The sequence below is a fragment of the Camelus bactrianus genome, chromosome 6, assembly GCF_048773025.1.
Source record: "Camelus bactrianus isolate YW-2024 breed Bactrian camel chromosome 6, ASM4877302v1, whole genome shotgun sequence".
In the NCBI taxonomy this organism is placed as follows: Eukaryota; Metazoa; Chordata; class Mammalia; order Artiodactyla; family Camelidae; genus Camelus; species Camelus bactrianus.
Genome location: NC_133544.1, coordinates 47,916,178 through 47,937,363, shown reverse-complemented (window position 1 = coordinate 47,937,363; position 21,186 = coordinate 47,916,178). Strand labels below are relative to the sequence as shown.

Sequence of the window (21,186 nt, the reverse complement as noted above, 5' to 3'; positions counted from 1 at the left end):
AGGATATATATACATAATAAGTTTATGTTCTATTCTGGCATAGTGAATCTGAATCTGGGATTATAAATCAGAATTGGTTTTTATTGTTACATATTCAAATACAGAATTTATGGCATCATTTTCTTAAAACTTAGTAATGAGTATAGGGATTGCAAATAAAATGTGAAATTTGCGATGACAGTTTTCATGTATCTATGCCAATAGTTTGGCTGCAAGAATAAGAAAACTCCAACTCCCCTGCACTCAAATAAGAAAGAACAATTTATGCTTACCTAACCAGATTTGAGGCAAAGTACAATCCAGAATTGGTTAATTTAGCAGCACAGTATTATTGTGGTCCCAAATTATTACCATCTTTTCATCCTGCCACCTTCAGTGGTTCATTTTGTCCTCAGGCTGCCTGCTACTATAACCACAAGTTCACAGATCAAAGATATAATTACAGGCATAGGATAGAGATATGACAGTTTCATCAGCAAAAAGGATTCTCCCTTCATCACTGAGCTTTATAAGATCTAAGAAATGGTTTCAAGCAGCTCTCAGTAGATGTCTTTATTTATCTTATTAGCCAGGACTGCATCGCATGCCCAAACTAAATCCCTGACAACAGAAATGAGCCACAAAAAGGGGCTTCTTCAGCTATCCATGATTTACTCTTAAAACTTAGAATTACTCTGTGTAATAGAAAGGGGAGAGGGAATTCCACAAACTCATTTGAGACTGTAACTGTAAAAGGAGATAATGGCTGTTGGCAAACATAGTATCTGCTACTCAGTATTTAGTTCATGAAAAATATTTGTGTATTAGCCCGTCAACTGCAGTGAAACTTAACATTTGTAATCATGTGCAATATTTATCTTACTACGTTTATAGAAACAAAGATGATGACTTTTTTCCAAGAGTAGCTAGGAATTTCAAAAAATAGTGAATGATGTCTGTAAAATGATGTGACTTTAATTAAATTCCAGCTGGTAAATACCATCCCAGCCACTGGTTGTAGTCACACTTATGAATTTCATTGTGAAAAGAGTGAGTTTTTAGTAGAGTATCAGGTTAATTCTGGAGCTTAGATACCAAGTAATATTGTAAAAGTTACATGGCTTATGGGCTTACAAAAACTGTCCAACTTACACTGTTTAGGTAAAATTTGTCTAATTGTAGTAACTTCCATGTTTTTCCTCATAATTAGGGACATAATTTATTTAGAGAAGGTTTTCTTTTCTGATTTTTTTGAATTTTTTCTTTAGTAAATAGTATCTGAGAATAAAATATTTAGAAATCAAAGCAAATGCTGAGGTAATGATAATACAGCACAGGGGAAGTACGGATATAAGGTTGGGAGAGATCTCATTGGCTCTCACAGAACTTTTATCTATGTTTCATCTGTGTTTATAAAAATTGTTCAGTATTTTGCTTATTATTTATAAATCTGTTCATACTTCAACTATCATTTAATGAATACCCTCATACACTTTGTGGCTTGTTAAGAATTACTCAGTATCTATACTTCAGCATTGTTTTAACCTATAAAATGCAAATCAGAACCACAATGAGATTCACCTCACACCTGTCAGAATGGCTGTCATCAAAAAGTCCACAAACGACAAATGTTGGTGAGGATATGAGGAAAAGGGACCCGCCTGTACACTGTTGGTGAGAATATAAATTGGTGTAGCCACTATAGAAAACAGCATCGAGGTTCCTACAAAAACTAAAAATAGAACTACCCTGTGACCCAGCAATCCCACTCCTGGGTATATATCAGGAAAAAAATTAAAACACTAATTTGAAAAGATAATGCATCCCAGGCAGCACTATTTACAGTAGCCAAGATGGAAGCACCCAGGGTCCATCAACAGATTAATAGATATATATACACACACACACACAATGGAATATTACTCAGCCAAAAAAATAGTCAAATGCTGCCATTTGTAGTAACATGGATGAGCCTAGATGATATTATGCTTAGTGAAATAAGACAGAGAAAGATAAATACTTATCATTTAAATGTGGAATATTAAAAAAATACAAATGAATATAGACATAAAAATAAACAGACTCACAGATATAGAAAATAAACTAGTGGTTACCAGTGGAGAGAGAAAAGGGGTAAGAGCAAGTTAGAGGTATGGGATTAACAGATACAATCTACTATGTATAAAATAGATAAGCAACAAGGATATATTATATGGCACAGCGAAGTATAGCCATTATCTTATAACTTTCAATGGAGTATAGTCTGTGAAAATACTGAATCACTATATTATATACCTGAAACTAATATTATAAATTAACTATAATTCAATAAAAAAAACTACCCACTTTATAGACTATTAGCTATATGTATATCATCATTTTCATCCTAATCTGGTGGCATAAAAACATACTTCCTATATTTCAGAGGTAAAGATAGATTTGCTTTTGGGAATTAGCCTACTATTTCATAAAAATACTTTGGTGAATATATTTAAATATAAGTCAAGTCCATCTATCATTTTAGACTTTAACACTGAGCAAAGGAACAAGTTCTGTTTCCAATAATGTAAAGCATGTAACAGGGTTTGGTTTTTTTTTTGTTTGTTTGTTTTTTTTTGTGGATGTGAATATTACAACAATCTTCCTTTCTAAAAAATGTTTTTAGTTTAGACTGATAGACTGACCCCAAAACCTTTGTATGCGTGTGTTTATCTTCCTTTGTTGGTTTGTGTTGGTTTGTAGAGGGTATGCATTTTGGGAGTTGTGAGTGTATGTGTATCTGTGTCTGTGTTTGATGCCAGTCACACTAGGAAAAAATTTTAAGAAACATATTAGGAAGAGATTTTTTTTTCCAGGACAAAGCACTACCTTGATTTTTCTTTACTTTTGGCTCAAGAAAAAAAAATATGAAAGGGACTTTACTGGATTAGTACTGCACTGTCTGAACTATCAGTACCTATGTCTAAATAAATCACACATTAGAAATATATCAAGGTCTATTGTCATTGTGCCCTGAGTCTTGGAGTCTATCCATTGCATCTGAGTGGGAAAATGAGGTCTCTAAGGAAGCCCCATGTCAGGCGTACTGAGAGCAAAAATGGAACTGAATAAGGGACTTTGGAAAATTTGTGACAAAATGAGGAAGCTTTCAGTGAAATTAAAAATGAGATTAACCAGCAGAATTGGAGGGGAGGAAACTATTGGAGATTTAAGGAAGGATAAAATATACAAGATTTTGTAAAGTTATTGGCCTGTGGTAGAGAATGATAAAGCAGGTAATACACATACAAATATACACAAGGACATTTATACCATGCTTACGATTTTAAAAAGCACTTTCTGAAATATAAAAATGTCTTTGATTTTTTTTGAACTTGATGTATTATTAAATATGCATTTCCTGTTTTCTCTTAAGGAAAATGGCTTTTCAAAATGAAATACATTATGCAAGAAATTAGGCATAATTACACATGAGTCAATATACTTTGTTATCATACAATGTAATGTTTAAAGTGGGGGTAGAGGGAGTTAGAATATTTCCAGAATTAGCATTCTTGGTGAAAGATTCTAAAGAAAAAGATGTTAAAGCAGATTTACCTAAGTAGCATTTAGTACATAATCCAGGAATTACTGTTTTATGTCGATCCAGTTTTATTTTTCATCCAGTAGATTTCACTAAAGGGAGGCATTTAGAGTTACTGCCCCACTGAAATTTATTTGAAACAATTATACATTCTCTAGCTTCCAGGTAAAGACAAAGTGCTTAGATGTAGAGCCCTGAAGAACTGCACGGGGCAGTGCATCTTGTGAACCTGACAGTGGGTGCAAGATCTGTGAGGATTAGTGCAAAGAGCAGGTACCTCTTCTCAACTACTATTTTTCCGCCGTGGCAGAGCTGAATGTGAGTGCAATCCTCCAAATGTGTGCTAAAGCACTTGCCTGCTTAAGAAATTTGAAGAATCAAAAAATGACACAATTTAATTAAAGACCAAGACATTGAATAAGGAGGTTTAGCAAGAAATTAATAGTGAAAAAAAATTAGAAACGCTTTGGATTGGATTGGATTGGCAGAAATACCTAGAATTACATCTGGCTCCTAATTAGCAGAAATGGCCTCTGCACCATTTTATTCAGTAGTGTTCATTTTGCTGTGAATATATTTTCATCCTTAATTAGTAAGATAGTTTTAGGATATTGCCTGTATTCTATCACTATTCACTCTTAATATGCACTGCTCGACATTATTCACTAGGTTTACACGAACAAGTTAAAGTAATCATTTAGAAGTATAATACATTTTGTATCCCCCTTTGACAGCTGAGTATAGTAATGCCTTCCCTGCCAGAAGGCAAGTGTCCAGGAAAATCAATTTGTTGACTTCCCCTAAAGGGCTAAGATTTTTTATTATGTGACAGGTCAATTTATCGCTGTCCTGTATCACTGATAAATTGTGATTACCAATGATTGTGACAGTTAGCCTTCTGAAAGTTTCTTGGTGAATGTGGTAGTAAAATGACAAACTTTGTTTAATTTTCACTCACACATGCACTTTAAAATTCTCACTACTACTCAGCCATAAATTCCTGATAACTGGTCTAGAATGACCGTTTGAGTTCAGTACTCAGAATCATGCCTCCTCTTAAGCTAACTAGCCTGTTTTCTTGAACTTAAACTACTCTACCAACTGTTCTTTTTCTTCATTTAATATGTTACAAAGATACTTCTTAGAACAGACCCTAGTTGAAAGCTTCCTATCACTTCTCTGGGCATGCTCAAATTTAGGCTGAAGAGAGTAAGGATACGAACCAGGTCATCACAAGAAAACACCCGTCATTTAGCTCACTTGAATACAATGCCACAATGTTAGGCTTATGAAAATGATTTAGGACTGTATATTCAGACGGGAAGGAAAGTAATGGAATATGCTTCTCAGAGGTGTGAAGAAGATGAATTGGACAACTTTTTTAAAGGGCAACATTCAAGAACAAAAAATACATTTGAAGCTAATGAAAGGTTAGGCCATATGGGAATTATCAAACACCACTTTTTGATAGGAGGCAATCAACTAGAAATGAATATCCACAGAAACAATGGATGCTCTGAAGCATGAATACAAAAAATCAATTTGAAAGGAGAAATCATTCTAGGCTAATACCTTCGCTAGCTGCTATCACAGAGAGCGTTTCAGTTTTTCTATTTAAATTGTATGGTTATAAATATTGCTCATTTTTTACAAATAAAATATATAGTATCAAAAAAATTTATCTCCTAAATCTAGTAAATTTTCTGAACTCTGGAAAGTAGCACTACCTCTATGAGAGCCTTCACCTGGGGTGCTCCTTTATCTTCTCCATCCCACAAGAACCTGATTACACCTTGTTCATAATGTTTTCTTCAAAATGTTTAACACAATACAGCTGACCCAGATTCTAGTTCCTGCCCTCAAAGGTGAACAGGAGACAGCTACTACAATTGTCATCTCTTCATTCTCTCACTTAGAGAAGTCTTTATTTCATTCAAAATCGTCACCTACTTTTACAAATTGACATGATTCCAGCATCCCGTTTATGCAAATTGCCATTCCTTAACCATTTACTCCATGTGGTGGTTCTCTAGAGTCTAGCTGTTGTATATTGTAGTCATATCTTTTGAAGAATATGAGATCACTAGAATATATTTCATCAGAATTATTTATAGGTAAGCAAGTTGAGTACCGAAATACTTCAAACTGGTATATGCAGCAATCCTGAATTTGAGGGGATATAAAATGTTCCTATAATGTATTAGAATTTAATATAATTGCTCAGGATTTTTAGGCATGCTGTTATTTTCTTGATAACAGTTTAATTCCAATTCTGAGTCCTTATCTTGCCAGATGGGTGAGATACTCAATCCACTACACCAGATCTGTCCCAAAGTTCTACACAGAGTCATTATGTCAGGGAAGCATCTGTGATTGACAGAAGCCCACCTTGGCCCATTGTACAGTCTGTAAAACCTTTAGTCCGTTAGTTAGTTCTGTTGATGTCAGGCCAGCTTCTGACCTCAGTGCCCATCATCTAAAGGCACCTTGCACAGTCATCCCTCTCCTCTGCCCCAGGACTTATCACCCCCGAATATGTGCCACAGATAGATGGACACATTTTTCTCTCATTACCCACTCCCCACCTCTCAATTTTCACCTTCTTTGTTGTCTTCTTAAACTTTATCCTTTCCCAACTCTGTTGCCTGCAAGAATAGGGCAATAAGAATACACTCCTGAAATAACCCCATCAATAAGTTGAGACTTCTATAAAAGTCAGAAGGAAAGGCTCCAGGCAACTACTGTTTACTACAAAAATTACCTAAAGTAAAGAAATGAAAAGTGGGTATACGCATGGAAGTAAGGAGGAGGAATAGGGAAAAATACAGAAACACACATTTTTACTTTACTAAATTTACCTAACATGTAAATAAATACCTCAAATGCTTATTAAAGTTTCTTTGCAGTCTATTTTCAGGCTGATGCCTTCAAACAAGTAAGATATACAGCTATGATAAGGCAAATGACGTCCATACAATATATGACTTATCTAAGGTCAAATGGGGAAAACGTGAGTAGAGTGGTCTTGCCTTCATGAAATTTACAATATGTTGGAAAAAATAAATAGCAAAAAGAGAGGCATACCTTGGAGGTACTGCAGGTTCAGTTCCTCGCCACTGCAATAAAGAGAGTATCAAAATAAAGCGAGTCACACAAATTTTTTTGGTTTCCCAATGCATGTAAAATGTATATTTACACTACACTGTAGTCAATTAAGTGTGTAATAAATAGCATTATATCTAAAAACTGTACATATCTTAATTAAAAAATACCTTATTGCTAAAAAATACTAATCATCATCTAAGACTTCACTGGGTCATAGTAATAACATCAATGATCACTGATCACAGATCAGTTATATCAATAAACATAATAATAATGAAAAAGTTTGAAATATGAGAATCACTAAAGTGTGACACAGAGATACAAAGTGAGCAAATGCTGTTGGGAAATGATGCTACAGACTTGCTCAATACTGGGATACCACAAACCTTCAATTTACAAAAAATGCAGTATTTGAGAAGCACAAGAAAGCAAAGTACAATAAAATATCCCTTGTATAGGGATACCCTTGATAGAGAAAAGAATAGTGTGAGAAGACATGGTTTGAGTATTTGGCCGAGATTCTATCTTGGTCTGTGTATTAGTTTTGTACTGCTGATTTAACAAATTACCATAAACTTAATAGCTTGATACAGTGCGCACTGATTAAAGTTCTGAAAGTTACAAGTTTTACACAAGTTGCACTGGGCTGAAACCAAGGTGTTGGCAGGGCCATGTTCCTTCCTGGAAGCTTTAGCAGAAAATCCATTTCTTTGACCTTTCTGGCTTTTAAAAGATACCTTACATTCCAAAGCTGGTGATCCACTTCCTTTATCTTCAAAACCAGCAGTGTTGCACCTCTCTGACCATTTTTCCATAATCACCACTCATTCTCCCCACAGTAAGGTTGTCAGCTTTAAAGGCTTAGACTGAACCCACATGTATGATCCAGGATCCTCTCCCTGTCTTCCTGTCTTTAACATACTCACATCTGCAAAATCCCTTTGCAATGTGAGGTGACTGAGTTACAGCTCCTGGGAGTTAGGGTGTGGACATCTTTTGGTGGGGCATTATTCTGCCTACAAAAGACTAAGGTATCTTTGAGACAGAATTGTTCATGAGCATTTTTTGCACTACTTAAAAATTTCTATTGTCTCATTGGAAAAGAATCATATTGAGTTTATTCCTTCATAAAGTTTTCCAAATGGCTTACTCATGTCATTTAATTGGTCTTAAGCTTTGGGCATGGGAAAATTAGCAAAAAAGGAAAGAAAATACTTCTCTGGACCCCACCAAATGAGAATGAAAATTGAATTAATAAATTTCAAGTGGATAGAGCAAGGATCTTTTCCCAAATCCTTAGGGGGTAAAAAAAAAAAAAAGTGGAATCCAAACCAATGTGTTTCAAACAGTAATATTAAGACCCTAAATATCTGACTTTTCTGTTGACCATTTTTGTCAATCTCGGAAAGTAGCTTACTACAGAGTGCTTAATGCTATATTTAAATTCTAAGCAATTCAGGGAATAATTGGCAATAACAACCCTAACTCCATGATTAAACATTCTAACTGGCATGAATGGTAACTTCTATAAAGACTTGATAATACATCCTAAGTATAAAGATAAGAGATAAGAGAATGTATTAGTATCTATCATTAGAATACATTTTTTGTGTATTTTCTAAGTCATATTTTTGTTTTTCAAATGAGTTGCTGTTCCTGAGTACAAATATCATATTTCTGTTTAAATACAGATAAAAATAGGATTAAATACAAGATAGGTGTGGAGAAGTGTTAGCTTTAATAATGACCTCACAGAAATAAAATGTGTTATAAGTATCACTTGAGAAGTGATCAAAATGTGCCTATAAATACACATTCAAATGAAGTTTAGACACCAATTAATAGGAATGTTAGAACTGTGTTTAAATGATTTATGTACCAAAGGAAAATGTATTTTATAAAATATTATTAGAAATATTTTTCCTTAAAGCATATGATTAAACTGAGCAACTTAACCTAAAGCAGAAATCCTTATACTACTTTAAATCATTCTAGGGGGGAAAATGTTGACATAAAAAGAAATAAATGGTTCTAGTATAAAAAAATAACATTGTTTTTAACAGTGAAGGAAATAAAAATAGTACAATATAGTAGTAAATTGCTTCATACATTAAAAATGAACAGGAGTATAGCCAGATTGCCACCCTGACAGTTAACAGTTCATTGATTCAAGCAAATAAAGTGAAATCCTTCAAAATCCTATGTAACTTAATATACATTATATTCTAAAATATTTTAATGCTCTAGAAATGTGACCAGAAGTGTATTATATGCAACAGTTTTGTGTGTAGATATTTTAAGCAATCAAAATACAGCTATAACTAGGGTTCCATGTTGACATTTAACTCTAAAAATTTACATCTAGCATAGAGTAGGAAAAAAATTGCCATATTAGATTATTATAGGACTCTATAAACAGTTTAGCTTCCAATAACAAAGAAAATATTTATGAAATTAATACAGGACCCACAACCTTGGTTTCCACTTATTAGAATTTTCAAAATGCAAACATTAAAGACGATCTTTTGGTTTTTTTTCCGATTTCCTCTGGGATTTCTCTGCTTCTTTCAGGACGAGGCTATGGGTTTTTGGAAGGAAGACCACAGAGGTAAAGTGCCATTTCATTACAGGATATCGACACTACCCTTACCCTGGATTAAAGTGACAAAACAGTAGATGCCCACCCTAATCTTCTGATTGGAGCGGTATTTGTCAGGTTTCCTCACCTAAGGTTTCCTTTTTTCTCCCTTTCCACACTGTCCTCTTCAGAAGGAAGTCACTGTGTACAACTCGTACTTCAGGGTAGGGAATTATGCTCCACCTTCCTGGGGGCAGAGTATCTCCATAAATTATTAGAAATTCTTCTACACAGATTTGTCTCTTCCCCCCTGATTATCTACTTTTACAAAAGTGCATTTATATCAATATTTACTCATGGATATTTGTTTTATACTTCTGGTTCTAATCAATAACTTTGTTTAGTGGCTCAAATTGTTTGTGGCTGGTATACAGGAAAAGATTTTACTTTGTTATCACCCTTGTATCCTGCAAACTTGCAGTACTCAGTTAATAGTTCCAGGGTATTTTTTCTTGATTTGTTCATATTTTCTTCATAGACAATCATGCTGTTTATGAACAAAGATAGCTTTATATCATCTTTTCAAATCTATATAATCCCTGTCTTTTTCTTGTCTCACTTCCAGTGAGATTTTGAGTAGGGATGTTAAAAGAGGAAAACCTTGCCTTGTTGCCAATCTTAAGGGGAAAAATGTCCAGTTTTTCACTACTGAGTATGAACTTAGCTATCTCTTTTTTGATGTTGTTTATCAAGTTGAGGAAGTTCCTCTCAATTTTTGTTTGTTCTGAGTTTTACTATGAATCAGTGTTGAATTTTCTCAAATGCTTTTTCCATATCTATTAATATGATAATACTATTTTTAGTCTGTTGATGTATTGGATTAAAATGTTTGATTTCTAAATTTTGAACCAGCCTTGCAAAACTGGCATAAATCCAAATTTATCATGGCATGTAATTATTTTTATGCATTATTGTATTTGACTTGCTAATATTTTATTGAGGTTGTTTGCATCTATGTTCATGAGAAATATTTTTCTGTAATTTTTCTTTCTCATAGTATGGCTTAATTAGGCTTATTTTATTTTTATCTGTCTGTTTTCATAAAGTGGATGCTGAGATTACTGATTTTAGATTTTTCTTCTCATATATATGTATCTTTTTCATGCTCTAACTTTCTCTCTAAGCAGCAATTTCAATACATCTCACACTTTAGGTAAGTAATATTTTTATTTGGTTCAAAATATTTTTAATTTCTCTTGAGTCTTTGACATATGTGTTATTTAGAAATATGATGTTGAATTTCCAAATATTTGGGGATTTTGAACACTCTTTCCCTTATTGATTTCTAGTTAACTTCCATTGTGGCCTTCAGACATACTTTATATAATTTCTATTTTGTTGAATATATTAAGGTATGTTTTGTCTCCCACTATATTCTTATTGAATATTTCATAGGAACTCGAGAAGAATGTGTATTTTGCTATAGTTGGATGGTGTATTCTGTAAATATCAAATCAAATTGATTGAAAGTGCTGTTTAGGTCAATTCTATCCTTACAGGTTTTCTGCCTGCTTATCTATCATTTACCAAAAGAGAATGTTGAAATATCCATTATAATAGTAGCTATGTCCATTTCTTTTTGTCAGTTTTTGTCTCATACTTTTGATACTCTGTGGTTAGGTGCATGCACGAGTTATCTGGAGAACTGTCATGATGGAAACCTCTATTGCTGATAACTTTGCTTGTTCTGAAGTTGGCTTTGTCTGTAATTAATATAATTACTTTCTCTTTACTAGTGTTAGCTTAGTATATACCTCTCTATTCCAAAACTTTTCTAAATTAATAAAATATTTTTAAAATTTTAGCTCTTTTAAGGTCATAAAGCATTGAATGGAAGGTACAGAGAGTTCCCATGGACCCGTTATACCCACACATGCACATTCTCCCTCACTACTGACGTTCCCATCTGTTACAATGGATGGGTCTATACCGACACATCCTTATCACCCAGAGTCCATACTTTACACTGGAGCTCACTCTTGTTATTGTACTACATTCTATGGGTTTGGACAAACGTATCCACCACTGTAATGTCATACGAAATAGTTTCCATGCCCTAAAAATCCCCTATTGTTTCCTCCCACCTCCCAAGCCCTGGCATCCACTAATCTTTTCACTGTCTCCATAGTTTTTCCTCTTCTAGACTGTCAGTGTTGGAATCATGCGTTTGTAGCCTATTCAGATTGGCTTCTTTCACTTAGTAACATACACTTACTTTTCTTCTATGTCTTTTCATGGCTTGATCACCTTTTTCTTTTTGTTGCAAAATAATATTCCATTTTCTGAATGTACCAGTTCATTTATCCAGACATCTACTGAAGAACATCTTGGTTGCTTCCTCCTTTTGTCTATTACACAGACATACATCATTTTATTGTGCTTCACTTTATTGCACTTTGCAGATACTGTGTTTTTTTTTTTCCAAATTGGAAATTTGTGGCATCCCTGCCTCAAGCAAGTCTGTCAGCACCAGTTTTCTAACAGCACTTGTGCACTTTGTGTCTATATGTCACATTTTGGTACTTCTTACAATATTTCAAACTTTTTCATTATTATTTACAAGTTATGGCAATCTGTGATCAGTGATCTTTGATGTTACTATTGTAATTGGGCATTTTTTAGTAATTGTATTTTTAACTAAGATATGTACTTTTTAGCCATAAAGTTGCATACGTGATAGACTACAATCTAGTGTAAACATAACTTCTATATGCATTGGGAACCCCCCCCCAAAATTGTATGACTTGTTTTCCTCAATATTCGCCTTCTTGCTGTGCCCTGGAACTGAACCCACAGTATCTCTTAGGTATGCCTGTAAACAAAGCTGTTATAAACATCTGTGTACGGGTTTTTGTGCGGACATAAGTTTTCAACTCATATGGGTAAATACCGAGGAGCACAATTTCTGGATCATATGGTAAGAGTATGTTTAATTTTGTAAGAAATTTCGAAGCTGTCTTTCAAAGTGGCCGTACCATTTTGCATTCCTATCAGGAATGAATGCGGTTTCCCTATTCTCCACATACTCACCAGAATTGGTATTGTTAGTGTTCTAGGTTATAGATGCCTTAACAAATGTGTGGTGCTATTTCATTATTGTTTTAATAATAAAACATGTAAAGTATGACTAAATATTTCCTTTCTTTCCTTTCCTTTATTTCTTTCCTCAGTAACCAGTGTTGGCTCCCTATTACCTACCAGATTAAATCCAAGTTTAATTTAGCTTTCAAGAACTACATCGCCTAGATGGCAATGTAAGTCATTGCTAACTTCACTCCCCCTCATAAGAAGAGCAATTAACAATGATTCTTGGAGAAGACACCACTGAGAAAATCCTAAAACACAAGGTAGAGGCTGCAGCATTTTCCTGTATCACAGAGGCTGAGACAGACCACAGTAGCAGGGTAAGAGGAGCAGCCAGGCACCGACAGCACTGCCCCTCCCCCAGGCCAGTGCAGCACCGCACTGAGGGCTCCCCTAAGCCTACAGTTGCTCCAGCGGGAAAAAGAACCCGGGATGGACATCTTCTTCCCAAAGCATTGTGGATCATTTCTTGGGATTCCCCACTCCAGTGTTACCCCACAGGGATTGCAGGGGAATCTGCAAGGCCTGGCTGGGAATCTGATTTTGATAGAGAAAACAGTAGGGTCTTGTAACAACCAGCACTGAGATTCTGGTAGATTAAGTTCCTATCTAAATTGCCCCAGGAGTAGTACCAGCCAGTGGCTTTGCTTACCTTCAGGGTCAAGATGGTAGTGCAGTCCGACAGGGAACTTGCAAGGTGCATATCTGCCTGATTTGGGATATCAAATGAAGAGCCTTGTTGACCCTGGAGCTTGATCTGCCCCTGCCCCCTGCTGAGTGTAGCTCCCGGCCCTGCCAAACCAGACAGCCTGGTCAGAACACCTGGAAACTGTAGCCCAGCAACACTCAAGCAGGAAGTCAGGCAGGCAGAGCTGACTGACCACAGAGCAAAGCCAGTGGCATGTTTTGGCCAGGGAACTTGGGGCATGAGTCAGCTTGAGTCAAGACCACGAACAACCTTTGCCAGCCTTGGAGCTGGTTCTGCCACCCTGCCCAGGCAGGGAAGCTAATTCACAGCCTCGCCCGCTGCTGATGGTGCTTCCAAACCCACCTGACCCGGAAGCCTGGCCTAGGACCTGGCAAGTGACTGGACCAACAGCACTCAGGCAAAGCCACTGGCTAGGCTTTCTGCTTATCTGACGAGACGAGGCAGCTGCCACATGTGCTCAGACAGTCTGGTATACAAGTCAAAAACATCAGTTCAAAAAGATACATGTACCCCAATGTCCATAGCAGCATTATTTATAATAGCCAACATTTGGAAGCAACCTAAGTGTTCATCAACAGATAGATGGATAAAAAAGACGTAGTTTGTGTATATGTATGTACTTCTCAACCATGAAAAAGAGTGAAATTTTGCCGTTTGCAACAACACGGATAAACTTGGAGGGTATTATGCTAAGTGAAATAAGTCAGAGAAAGACAAATAATGTATGCTATCACTTATATGTGGAATCTGAAAAATAAAACAAACTAGTGAATATAACAAAAGAGAATCACTCACAGATAGAGAACCAGTGGTGTTACCAGTGGGGAGAGGGACGAGGTGGGGGGCAAGGCAGGGGCATAGGATTAAGAAGTACAAACTACTACGTATGAAATAAATAATGTACAGGGATATATTGTACAGCACAGGGAATATAGCCAATATTTTATAATAACTATAAATGGAGTATAACCTATAAAAATTTTGAATCTCTGTGTTGTACACCTGAAACAAGTATATTACAAATAAACTATAACAATAAAAAATAACAACTTCAGTAATCTGTTATTGGATACACAATATAGAAAATACATACACTTTTACTTCTCCACTACCTCACATTTTAGGTTATTGATGTTACAGTGTAAGTTTAAGAACGCTGTTGGTGGTGGTATTTTTGAAAAGGGTGTTATAACTTTAAGATATTTTATGTAAGCATTGTAACCATAAAGGAAAAACCTGAATTACATAGAAGAACATGATAAAGAAGTCAAACTATATTGATATCAGAAATTATCAAAACATGAAAAATACCAAAAAAGAAAACAGGATAAAAAGCAAGAAACAATGAATACGCAGAATACTCAGAAATCAACTAACAAAGTGGCAATAGCAAGTTCTTACCTATCAATTGTTACTTTAAATATATATGGATTAAATTTCCAATGAAGAGACAAAGAATGGCTGAACAGATAGATAGATAGAAAACAAGATCCGGTGTTATCCTGTGAATAAGAGACTCACTTTAGCCGAAGACACAGACTGGCTGGGAGTGAAGGGATAGAAAAAGATATTTCAAGCAAATGGTAACCAAAATAAAAGCAAGGTAGCTTTATTTGTATTAGACAAAATAGACTTTAAACTATAAATGGAAAAAAAGAAACAAAGGTCATTATATAATGGTAAAGGAGTCAATCCATCAAAAGGATGTAATAATTGCAAATATTTATGTGCCCAACATTGGAGCACCCGAATAAAGTAAAAACTAACAGAACTAAAAAGATAAATAGCAATACAACAATAACCAAAACCTTTTAATACTTCACTCTCAACAATGGATAGATCATACAATAGATTTGAACAACACTTTAGACCAGCTGGACCTAATCTATATATACAGAGAGAGAGAGAAGTTTCTGTCCAACAAAAGCAGGACATGCATTCTTCTCAGGTATAGGTGGAACATTTTATGAATAAACCATAGATTAGGCCATGGCCAGAAATGCCAATATTCTTAGAAACATAAAACCTATCATGACTGAATCAAGAAGTAGAATTTCAGAATATACCTATTACTAGTAAGGAGATTAAATCAGTAATCAAAGTCTACCAACAAAGAAAAGCCCAGGACCAGACAGCTTCACTGGTAAATTTACCACTCACGTAAAGATGAATTAATGCAAAGCCTTTTCAGATTCTTCCAAAAAACCAAAGAGGAGAGAACACTCCGAAACTAATTTTACAAGGCCAGCATTACTCTGATCAGAAAGTCACTACAAAAACGAAAGCTACAGGCTAATATTTCTGATAAACATTGATACAAATACTCCCAATAAAATACTAGTAAGCCAAATTCAGCAGCACATTAAAAGGATTATTCACCATGATCAAGTGGGATTTATCCCTGGGATACAAGGATAGTCGAACATGTGCAAATCAATATGATAACTGACATTAATAAAATAGAAAAATCGTATGTTAATCTCAATAGGAACAGAAAACCATTTTATAGAATTCAACATTAGTTCATGATGAAAAACTCTTTAACAATTGGATATAGAAGGAACTTACCTCAACATAATGAAGGCCATATATGACAAGCCCACAGCTGACATCATTCTCATTGGTGAAAAGTTGTAAGCTTTTTCTTCAAGATCAAGAACAAGAGAAGGATGCCAACTCTTACCACTCCTATTCAACACAGAAATGGACGTCCTAGCCAGAGCAGTCAGGAAAGAAAGAAAAAGACATCAGAATTAGAAAAGAAGTAAAATTTTCTCTATTTGTAGATGACATGACTTTATATATAGAAAATCCTAGGGACTCACCAAAAAACTTAGCTCTGATCAACAAATTCAGTAAAGTCAAATGATATAAAATTAATATACAATAAACAGTAGTATTTCTATACACTAATGACAAATTATCTGAAAAAACAATGAATGTAATCCCTCTCACATTAGTATCAAAAACAACAAAATACTTAGGAATAAATTTAACCAAGGAGGTGAAAGATCTTTACACTGAAAAGTATAAGACGTTTAGGAATAAAAAAGACACAAATAAATGGAAAAGTACCCCATGTTCGTAGATTGAAAGAAATAATGTTAAAATGTCCATAGTAGCCAAAGCCATTTATGGATTCAATGCAATCCCTATCAAGGCTCCAGCAGCATTTTTTACAGAAGTAGAAAAAATAATCCTAAAATGTATATGGAACCACAACAGAACCCTCAAAAGAGCCAAAGCAATCCTGAGAAAGACCAACAAAGCAGGTGGCATCACACTTCCTGATTTCAAGCTGTACTATAAAGGTATAGTAATCAACACAGTTTGGTACTAATATAAAAACAGACACATGAACCAATGGAACAGGATTGAGAGCCCAGAATTAAACCGGTGTGTGTGTGTGTGTTTGTGTGTAGTCATTTGGTCCACTAATATTTGACAGGGGAGCTAAGAATAGTCAATGGAGAAAAGACAGTCTCCTTAATAAAGGGTGCTGGGAAAATCCTCATGTAAAAGAATAAAACTAGACTGTATCTTATATCCCTTACAAAATTTAACTTGAAATGGATTAAAGACTTAAGTGTAAGATCTGACACTATAAACCTCCTAAAAGAAAACTTATGGAAAAGGCTCCTTGACATGTGTCTTGGCAATCATTTTTGGATACAACTCTTAAGACATGAGCAACAAAGTAAAAAATAAATGATTGGGACTACATAAAACTAAAGAACTGCTCAGAAAAATAAGAAAAGAGAAAGAAAATTTTTAAAATCTGCAGAATGGGAAAATACATCTGCAAAGCATAAGGGCCTAATATCCAAAATATGGTTTTAAAAAACTCATAATAGCTCAACAGCCAAAAAACAAATAACCCAATTTAAGAAATGGGCCAGGTACCCGAATAGACATTTTTCCAAGGAAGATACACAAATAGCCAACAGATACATGAAAACTAGTCAACGAAATGCAAATCAAAACCAAAATGAGAGATCACCTCACACTTGTTAGAACAGCTATCCTCAAAAGGACAAGAGATAACAAATGCTGGAAGGGATGTGGTGAAAAGGGGACCCTTTGCATTTTTGTTGGTAATGTAAATTGGTGCAGCCTCTATGGAAAACAGTATGGAGGTTCCTCAAAAAAATTAAAATAGAACTATCACATAATACTGCAGTTCACTTCTGGGTATATATCTGACAGAAAACACTGTGTTGGAGAAATATAAGCACCCGTCTTTATTTCAGCATTATTTATAATTGTCAAGACATGGAAATAACCTAAGCATCTACTGATGGGTGAATGGATGAAGAAAATGATATGCATACACAATGGAATATTATTCAGCCACAAAAAGGAAATCCTGCCATTTGTGACAAGGGATGGATGCTGAAAGCATTTTGCTAAATTAAATCAGACGAAGACAAATCCTGTATGATCTCACTTATATGTTGAATCTAAAACAAATGAACAAAAAGCAAAAACAAGGTAATTCACAGAAAAAGAGATCAGAAATCTGGTTTCTTGAGGCAAGTGTGGTGGGTGGAAGAACTGACTGAAGGTGTTCAAAAGGCATAAACTTCCAGTTATGAGATAAGTAAGTGCTGGGGGTGTAATGTACAGTGTGATGACTAGTCAACACTGCTTTCTGGTATGTTTTAAAGCTGCTGAGAGTAAATCCTAAAAGCTCCCATCACAGGAAAAAATTTTTTTCTTTTTTCTTTTGTGTCTGTATGAGATGATGGATGCTAACTAAACTTGTAATCATTTCAGAAAACATGTACGTCAGTCTGATGTACATCTTAAACGTATACAGTGCTGTATGTCAATATATCCCATTAAAACTGAAAAAAAGAGCTGCATCAATTTATAGCTATACCTCATTTTTTTGTTCTTATTTGACACAGATTATTTTTTGTGCTTAAACACATGGTTTATACTACAAATTAGATACGTTAAGCCAACTAATTACAATATAATATGAAATACCCAAATGAACGCTTCTCCAGTAACCCAGCAGGCAACTAAAACAGGCTGAGTTTGGGTGAGGAGATGATCTCCTGGAGTAGGTGTCGTTTTAGTTAGGATTATAGAGTAGGTACAAGAAAGTTGATTGAAGAAAATGCTTGGTCAATTCAAGTGAATTAAATAGCATGTGTTTAGTCCCCAGATTAAAAAAATATTTTTTCAGGAGAGCATGGTATATGGATCTGGAAATTGCATTGGGTGAAGGTGGAAAAGTAGAGACGATTCAGATTAAAAAAACATCATAGGTGTAGCATCGAGAGTTTGGTTTTTCCCCTAGGGATGTCACTGGCGGATTTTACAGAAATGTGACATGGTCAGATTTATGTTTTAAGTACCATCTGGTAACAAGAAAAAGGATGAAATAGAGAAGGGAAACACTGAATGCAGGAAAATTGGATGAAACTATTACTGTATCCAGATGAGAAACAATAGGGGTCTGAACTAAGGAAATAACATTCAAATAAGTGAAAGAAACTCATGCAGAATTTAGTGACTTAGCAGATCCTGTTGGACCCTGCTCATGTCCCCAGGACCTCTTTTACTGGTTTGCTATGCCCATCTCCTAACTCTTGCCAGAGTTGCTGCCAATGGCTCTCACTTGCAAACTCTTCCAGAGAACTGTCCTTGCATAAATGGAGCAATCATACAGTTTATATCTCGCCGCGATCTGCTAACATGACTGACCGAGTTGACAGTACTTGCAGTAGGAGTGGGGAGAGAAATGGTATAAGAGCCAGCCTCTAGCCTCAACAGGACTAATTCTGTGGTGCAATTTATACTTTCCTCTGGGTCAGGCTGAGCCTAGACTTCTCCGAAAACTGCATCATTGTTTGACTTTCCTTCCTGCTATGGACTGAATTGTGTCCCTCAAAATTTGTATGTTAAAGCATTAACCAGCAGTGTCACTGTATCTGAAGATGGGGGCCTTTGAGGAGATAATAAAGGTTAAACAGGATCATAAGGGTGGCATCTTAATCTGACAGGACTGGTGTCCTTGTAAGAAAAAGAGACAGAGCTCACTCCTCTGCCGACAGAGAGAGCACACCAGAAGGCAGCTGTCTGCAAGCCTGGAAGACAGGCCTCACCAGGGACTCAAATTGGCAGCACTTTGATCTTGGACTTCCCAGCCTCCAGAACTGTGAGGAAATAAATTGTTTAAGCCCCCAAATCCGTGATACTGTGTTACGGCAGCCTAAGCAAACTAATACATCCCTTTCTCTATTTTTTTTTTCTTACAAGTTTCCCCAGATAGAATACGCTTAATGTATCATTTTAACGACCCTAGTTAATGAGGGTGGTATTTTATGTGTGACGTCACCTACTTTTTTGGTCCTTAATTTTTCCATCTTTAAAATGGATTACTCAATTGTAAATCAGTGGATGTTCTGCTTCCTCTGCTAGATTGTTAACATCTTAAGTGCATTAAATGGCATTTCACCTATTATTTGTTGAAGTCCCCCTATTCTGTTAAGGTAGTGACTGATAAGTTATGTTCTTTAATAAGTAATCTCATAGAACCATAGAAAGCAGAACAAAGAGGCCAAAGGAACCCCCCTCACACATCAAGTACAACTCAATGTCCCTTTTACAGATGAAGGGGAAAAAGATGCCTAGGATATGCATGACACTGGATACCTACATTGCTGTAGCTATTTTAGCTCCTTCAATTAATTATGGTCATTTGGGGAAAAGATAACTGATTTTCCAGGAGTACAATATAAAAGGTACACCAGTATGCAAAACCCTATCACTGATTACCCAGCTAATTACTGACTTAATCCAAACATTTAAAAGGTTAGCTCTTGTTTTCCAAACACGCTAGATTCTGTGTCTGCAGAGAGCTTATAATATACCGCCATAAAAATTAAAGTAATTCACTCATCTTGGCAATATATACAAGATTCTAGAAAAGAATGAACTTTAAAAGATGTGGAAAAAAGTCCAATTGGCATAATATGAGCCAGAAAAATTGTAATGGCTAAAAGGAATGAGAACTGACTGTGTCAAACCATCCATCAAGAGATGACATATGTTATATTCTTAGCAGGACATTTGTTTGTTGAAAGTGCTTAATTTGGCAAGCTTATGCAGAGGTGGGTATGGCAAATTTTACTTTAGAGTACAAAACAGCTTGGAATGTGAAGATGCTAATGAGATCATTTAGTAATAGTTATCAAGCCATTCCAAAAAGGCAATATTTATCTGAAAGTTACATTATAATCCATATCATGTGCAGGTAATAGTGTCTTCAGGAAGGAATCCTACAAGGCTGCTTTTTTTTTTTGCTCATTCTAGGAACTGAAACTTTAATAGGTAATAGACATCAGTTTATACTTTTGTTATTGTTTTGGGTAGAGAAAAAAATATAGTGTGAGATTTATCATGATAAAACTCTAATTTGATTTAAATGATGAACTTTCTATAATAACAAAATTTATACTTACAGGAAAATATATGCATATATAAATATCTATGTAAATGTATATCTACATAAATAAAACTAGTTGGTTCTGGTGTCTGACTTCAGTTCTGCCCCAGCAAGGAATTTATGCTAATCCTAAACCAGAGAGGTGGTGAGGGGACAGTGAGGCTTCAGTTTCTTTGCAAATCAACCCAAAATGCTGTCTTATTTTTCAAGAACTGGTTTGGGTTGGAATGGCTGACTGGGCTAGTACTTCTCTGTAGGACATTTCTTGGCTCTTACTAGATAGACTGCCTTTGATTAGGCACTTGCCCAAATTGCTCTGTGGAATTCTTCCACTTTCCTTGTTAACTACAGCCCCAAAATGACTACTTAAATCTGCAGTTTTAACCTAAGAGCACTGTTTTACTCTTCACCAAAATCTGCAGTTTTCCTCTTAGATGGCTGAGTTTTCTCTCCCTGCAGTGTCAAAAGGAGAGTACAAAGCTCTCTTCTTGCTTCAGAATATGAACTGAAAATGGACTCACATTTGACAATTATTGTAAAATGTGTTCTTTAATATGACTAAGTATTCTCCCACAGGGGTTACTATGGAGTGGTCCAGGACTTTAACTATTCAGTTAATTCATGACCAA

The 21,186-nt window shown here is 35.4% G+C and overlaps 1 protein-coding gene across 1 annotated transcript in view; it reads right to left on the bottom strand.

Moving 5' to 3' along the window:
* The window catches only part of LOC123611833 (uncharacterized), an 853,613-nt gene that overhangs the window by 42,224 nt on the left and 790,203 nt on the right, over nucleotides 1–21,186 (bottom strand). The window contains exon 14 of the mRNA XM_074366584.1: nucleotides 15,667–15,810. The gene's annotated coding sequence lies outside the window, so the exon portion shown is untranslated. The remainder of the gene's footprint in view (nucleotides 1–15,666; nucleotides 15,811–21,186) is intronic.